The following is a 7,359-nucleotide window of genomic DNA, read 5'->3' as shown; positions in this document are numbered from 1 at the left end:
TGTTTCTTATTTGCCATTAAATCTGTTAAATCTGATGTATTACATTGTGATTATTGTGATGAAGACACACAGTGGTGATACTGCAGTACTTGTAGAAGAGTTAATAACACAAGTGTACAAAGGTAAATGCTTCTTTTTGTGTATAATAGAGCTGTACGATCGATCATTTCACATAGTTTTATCCAACATCGTGCAGCTTGATGCCCTGGCATGATCTTATCTCTGTAATCTCCTCATAAGATCATAGTCCAGAGCAAATAGATCACACTAACATACAACAAGGACCGTCTGCAGAGCTTCCCGGGTTTTTTTTAGAAATAGACTCGTGGTTGTAAATTTGACACTACAACCTTTCAGCACCGTGTCTCAGCTTCTGACCCTCCGAGTCCAGCCAAGTCACACCGGACACATTTTCTCCTGCGATTGTAAGCTGCTGAATTTGTCCTGCAGAGGAGGAAACACACCGACTCCAAACATGGATCGATAACCGACACCGACTGATAAACACTGCTCTGTGAAAGAATTGATTTTTGCTGGTCAGAGGTTAGAACTGCATTTACAGGAAGCTCAGAGCAGCTCCAAGCACGTGTAGCCAGGCTAAAAAATTCAGACTTTATGGTGTAGTAGTGTTGGAATAAGGTTTAATAAAATTGGGGATAAGTACATTTGAATAAATAAATATTAAATAGTCAACAATAAATAGTTTAGTAAACAGTTGATAAAATCCATACATTTCATTGTGACTGACACTGTAGGAAAGGCCCCGCCCTATCAGATGAATAGGGATCCTCTCCTACAGACATTGTTAAGTTCATGGTTAAAATGTTTGATTGTGAATGTTTTATGTTTAAAATATTTAGTTGTGATCCTGTTTGTTCTTTGACCTGTGACCTTTGAACTGTGAATGGGGAAGTGACGTACAGGCAGTGAGGGGACCACGCACGTGTTCAGACGGCGAGCGCTAATGGCAGAGTTTTGTGCCTATATTGCTGAGTTTGTCTGCATGTTTCTGTATTGTAGATTGTCAGTGAGATAGTCTGTGAAAGGACATGCCACGAGACCGCTGAGTAAGCCACAGATAACTTCTACGCGAAGTTCTGTTACTCATGCTTTCCTTCATTAGCTAAGTGAACGGCTAAGCTAATTAGCATTACGATCAGACTGTGGTTTCAGTTAGCTAACGCAGCTGGTATTAGTTCTTCTGGTTTTGGATGTGATTTAAAGTTGGTTTAGGATTTATTTTTTTCTGGATCTGGTCCTGGATCAGGACTGGGTTTCAGATGGTCTTGGGCGGGTCTTGGATTTTTTTAGGACTATTTGAAGTTTGGTTTTGTTCCTGATTTTATACTGTTTTTTACTCTTTTTTTTTGACTAGTTTTATAGTTTTGGACTGTTTCTAAAACTGGTTTCAAACTGGATTCTGACAAAGATCCAAGAGTTCCAACCATTCCATCTGAGATAATTATGACATGTAGGAGTCACTGGAAACTCAACACTGTCATGATAAACACGGTCTTTACAGGCGGATGTAAACGTTTCATAGCAGCTGCTTTCAAATCACATTCTTTATTTTCCCAGGTCTGTTTATTCACACTCAGACTTCTGCTCTCGGCTGAGAAGGTGACAGGGTTGGCTACTGTATGATTTGTTTGCCAGAAAATATTTGATCCTTGTGTCGAAAAGGGAAAGTCAGCAGCATTGAGGGTGAGAGGAGGGTGAGGTCAGGGGGAGAGCAGAATGTTGAAACGCTGCCCGGCTAATAAAACTGCAGGAGTCGTAAATAACAAGCAGAGGTGAAAACAAAAACAAAAAAACCTGCTGCAGGATAACAGCCAATCTACGGACGTACAAACTACCAACTCAGATCACCTTTACACTACGAACCAAATACAGAATAACAGCATTAAAACATCCGGAGTGTCTTCTGTGCAGCACGACACAGTTATACTGACATAAATCAGAACAAAAAGGAAAAACTAAGGTTGAATTTCTTTGATTATTTATGTTACAAAACACCCTGAATCAACATTTACAACACAACAGAGGTGTAAAAAACTTTTGGGACACCCCATGCATTTGTGAAATATTGCATTAACAATCACTCTTAGGTCATCAAGTGCAGTTTCTTTTAGTCCAGTCACATCCAAAATACTAAAGAAATCCTAAAAAAGACATTAAAAACTGAAAACTGATTGGCACAAAACAACCTCAAAGAGACACAAAACAACCACAGAGAGACACAAAACAACCTCAAAAAGACACAAACAACCACAAAGAGACACAAAACGACCACAAAGACACACACAACAACCACAAAAAGACACAAAACGACCACAAAAAGACACAAAACAACCACAAAGACACAAAACAATCACAAAGAGACAGAAAACGACCACAAAAAGACACAAAACAACCACATAGAGACACAAAACAACCACAGAGAGACACAAAACAACCACAGAGAGACACAAAACAACCTCAAAAAGACACAAACGACCACAAAGAGACACAAAACGACCACAAACAGAGACACAAAACAACCACAAAGAACCATACTGGTGACTCTACATCCAGTAGACATGTTACCATTTACATTTTTTGATTTGTGTCCATACGTGTCTCCTATCTGCTCTGGATAAACACAGCCTGCAGTTCAACCAAAAAGTCATGTGACTTCATGGTTGAACTGTTCGGGACAGAATTTTTTGTCTTTAACAAAACCTGATTCGTGTAAATGGTTCATTTTCCCAAGATTTTTTCTGATACGAGCCATATAGACTGAAGACATGCTGAAGAAATATCTCAACTTTCTGAAGGAAGTAGACTTCCCAGATGAGTAGTTCAGGGATCAAAAATTAATTCTGTTTTTTAAAAAAATACTTTTCAGTTGATATTGCGAACAGCATTCTACAAAAACCACTGACTATCATGATTTGTTTGGGTAAAATGATAAATATAACAGCTAACTAAGCATCTGTGTTTAGTCCAGACAATCTTTAGACAGTAGATTACAACAAATTAATTTAAAAAATACCCAGCTGCTTAAATATGTACATTAAACCCCACGACAATGTACTGTATTGAGTTTCATGAGTTCGTGAACAGAGACCTGTGCTGACGTTGGGTTTCTACAGAGTTATTCAAAGCTGAAAAAAATACCGCTGTTTCACAGTTTATTTTGACTGTAATTTATGGCGGTAATGAAAAGGAGCCGAGGCCTGAAACACAGCAGTTAAACGTGGTGTTAGGTAAGATAGACGGGCCTTGTTTACCTGATCTGTTTCTGAGGCCTCCACACCGACACAGATCACCTTTCACCAGATGATACCCTGTAAATCCATTCTTAGCCACTATCATATCTTCAGTTCAGATCAGCGTTTGCTTGTGAAACCTTCTCCACATCAGTTGAGCCGATCAAGCCAAAAATAAGGCTCGTTTCTTCGGTTTCTGGAGGGCTGACATTGTTAAGCAAAACTAAAAGAATTAGCATAATAACCAACATGAGCCCCTGAACTCTGAAGTCGTCCCGTTAAGGTGTCGGTTCATGTTAAACTTCAGACTAAAACATGATCATCAGTGACTCTAACCTCTGACCTTTGAGCACCTAAATCATCCCAACATCCAGCGTCCTAGAGTTCACCAGCTTCTGCGCTGAATGAACGACTACTTCTGGACTTGATAAAGACGCATGGTTAAACGGAGACTGTGAGCAGAAACACCTCCAGGTTATTTAATAAACCATCCTGAGCCAGAAGTCATGAATTAGCGAGCTTGTTAAGGGAGACAGTTTAATCACCGAGGAGACGCTGGCTGCCGACCTGAGAGCTATCCCCATCCTCTCCTGACATTTCACCTGATATGTTGCATTAAAGTTAAGCGCTGTTAGCATCCCAGGACTTCCTAACAGCAACTGTGGCTGTGTCTGATATGTGTCTGATATTATAAATGGATCATATTATTTTATAGAACAATAAAATGGTAGAACCTTTCTGTTGTTTGGATATCTATCTATCTATCTATCTATCTATATATCTATATATCTATATATCTGTCTGTCTGTCTGTCTGTCTGTCTGTCTGTCTGTCTGTCTGTCTATCTATCTATCTATCTATCTGTCTATCTGTCTGTCTGTCTATCTGTCTATCTGTCTATCTATCTAGATTCGAGATTCATTATATGTTTTGTAAAATAAATAATCAAAGAAATGTAACTTTTTCTTTGTGTTTCGGCAGCTGATGGCCGAGTGTTTTGAACTGTGATTGATTCCAGCTGGATGCAGACTGAGCTGCAGATCCCACCTGGTCCTCATGAGGAGTGATGATCTTGGAGCTCCAGACCTGCTCCTCCACACCTCAGATTGGTCCACCACCACAACGCCTCCTCCCAGAAGACCCCAGCAATCACCACACATGATTATATCTACAACCAGAACTCTCAGTCTGGTTTGGTTTGGTTGCCTCTGTGTGATTCTGGTCTGGTCTGGTCCCTCAGTTCTGTATCCACTGGGGGGTGATTACAGACATCTAGAGCTTCTGAAACCGAAACTAAAACTTACGTGACAGTTTCACGAATCCCCGTGAGACCGGGTTGTATTGGCTGATAGATCAATGAGGAGCCTCCAGTCATAGTGGAGACTGTAGCTCCTGTTAGCAGTTTGCTAACTTCATGGGAAACTATTTGTAGATTGAGTCTCTGTGTGTTAAATGTGTGTGTTCAGTTTAGTCCAGTTAGTTCTGTTTGTGTGAGTTCTTGTTCCTTGCGGTGGGTGTTGCTGCTGGGTTCTGGTTTTGTTTCGGGAGTTTAGTTGTTCTGTTTGTGTTTAGTTTGTGAACTCTGTTAACCTTCATTTGCTTTTGTTTTGTTCCTTTATCTAGAAACACCCACCAGCCTTGTTTTCTTTGTTTGACCACTTTTATGTTAAATGTTCTACTGAGCAATAAATTCCTTCACCTGAACCAGTAACACCTGGTGATCTTTACATCCAGCTGATCCTAGAGGTTGGATCAGAACTCTTGGATTATGATTTAGGGTTTTTATATCTGTCGGTGCACAGAAGACACCCTCTAGCTGTGGTTGTTTCCATAGAGATACAGGACTTTCAGTCTGGTCAAACATTTGTGTACTTGAGTTGATGGTGAGACCTACACAAAGTGTACCCTTATAGATTCTTCTTCTCTTTATTTAACCTTTATTTATGCAAATAATCTCATTGAGACACAAGGTCTCATTCTCAAGAGAAACCTGTCCTCGAATAAGGCAACAAAACAACACTGAGTCACTGACAAACAACACTAAGGGACCTGAACTAGACAACGCACTGAGTTACAGACCGGTTCATGACAAAACACAGACATCAAAATAGATGTGCAAAAGCGCCAAGCTATAAAGCTAAAACGGTTTTGTGCACGGTTGGCACCAACTGGCCTTAAATTTTCTGCAGTTCTGCAGGTGATTTTAGTTCAGTTGGAGCTCCAGAGCTGCATGTTTCCAAACCCTGGTGCCACATTTGGATGTGAAGGAGGAGAACTGATCTCCTGTAACGGGTACACGTCGTTTTCAGACTCGTCTCTGGGCACCGACCACGAATTCTTCTCATCACAGCTCTCAGCCAAGTTAAAATTTACTTGTCTATTTATTTTACGAAGTGCTGATGAAGGCGATGCGAGGCTCAGTTTACCTTCAGTGACCTCAGTCTGTCTGTCCGACCGGTACCAGACGCTCTGGACAGACGGACTGACTCTATGAGGAAACAACACAAGCCTTTATTCTGCAGCGGTCGTTGCAGAGATGATAAGTTTGTGTGATTTTTGTGTTAAATACATGAATCAGGTTAATTTAAAGGCGTGCTGGTGGTGTGGAACTGGAATAGCTGTAGTTATTTGGCACAGATATTCATCAGAATGACTTCTGTGATTCCCTTTAGCATCATTAGCAGATCAGTTTTCTTTCATCTGAGGCTCAGATTCCAGACGATGCACCAAAATGGCATGAAGTTGACGAAAGTTAAAGGACTGCAGTGAAACTTAACATCAGTGTTTGAGGATCCAAAGTTTCTATTTGTGTTTAAAAAGCTTCAGATATTAAAAACAAAATGCCAAAATCTCCAGCTGTTGGGACTATTCTACGGTCTGTATCTGGGTTACAGACTGGATCTTTAAATTTGATTCCCCTCCATGCTGATGGTGATAGATGAGGAAGTTCTCTGGAAAATGAAACTAATACTCCTGTGAGCACGCAGCGGGATCGAGTTTATTAAAAGCCCCCGATTTCTGTGTAATCTATGCTCGGCTCGAAAGCAGTCTGTCAAAATGACACATGGATGAAGGTGTTCTGGAGAGATGTGCTGCTCAGTGTGGATTACAGAGAGATTAGACATCCTCACACACGTGGACATGGTGTTCCCGTCACATTTAAATCACACAAACCTGCATTATTTGTCACTGTAGGCTCATTTTTCATTACAACATAAAGTACCTCTATGGAAAGATCATGGGAACTCAAAAATGTCCTCCATGCACAGTTATGATGCCTTAAATCAAACTATAAAGTCAGAAAAATATTGAATTTTAATATTTTGGACAGAACGTGAACAGGAAAAGAAGATTTTTTTTGAGTACGTTCTGCACAAATTTGTGCACAGATTGGTTAAAGGTTTCTGTATCATTGCCAGATAGCAGCACGGCGTCACTGTAACCATGACAACCAGTGAACACTACATCAGCTGATTGTGATCCTACTACAAATCCACCTCTGAGGACTTATCAGGACTTATCCATCAGAAATGACCCAAGGAACAACTGATTAAACTGTGTGTGTGTGTGTGTGTGTGGGGGGGGGGGTTTCAGAGTCCATCAGTTCCTGCTCCATATTTAGGTCACGTGATCCGGTATCCGTACATAACGTACACATGCAGAACACATCCGTTGGAAATTTCACAACAACTGAGCAGCCTTGGAGGAGTAAAATCTGCTCTGTGAGAGATTGTCTTGTTCTTTCTGTTTTTACAGTTTCTGGCTCTGATAAATGGTGTCGAGGGTTAAACCTCAGTTTGCTTTTTGAAATTTTCAGGATTCTACAAACTGTCCTGAACACTCAGTATTCTCACTAAGATGTTTGCTGAATTCTAACTGGTGCTGCCACTCACCACACGTTCATGTTCTCATTTAACCATCAGATCTTCTCATACAGGTTTTAACCCTGCAGACCTGTGACCAAACATGCTCAGTGGTGTTTTATCTTCGGTTTAGACAGATATCAAAAGGCTAAAGTGTCCTCAGAGGCGATGACACAATCAGAGGAAGATAAATGGAGTTCCAGATGAAGTTTATAGAGAACCAGCTGTCTGTGGCTCTCTCTTTC

The sequence above is a fragment of the Acanthochromis polyacanthus genome, chromosome 11, assembly GCF_021347895.1.
Source record: "Acanthochromis polyacanthus isolate Apoly-LR-REF ecotype Palm Island chromosome 11, KAUST_Apoly_ChrSc, whole genome shotgun sequence".
Taxonomy (NCBI): domain Eukaryota; kingdom Metazoa; phylum Chordata; class Actinopteri; family Pomacentridae; genus Acanthochromis; species Acanthochromis polyacanthus.
The sequence above is the reverse complement of the archived record's forward strand: the minus strand, read 5'-3'. Positions refer to the sequence as shown.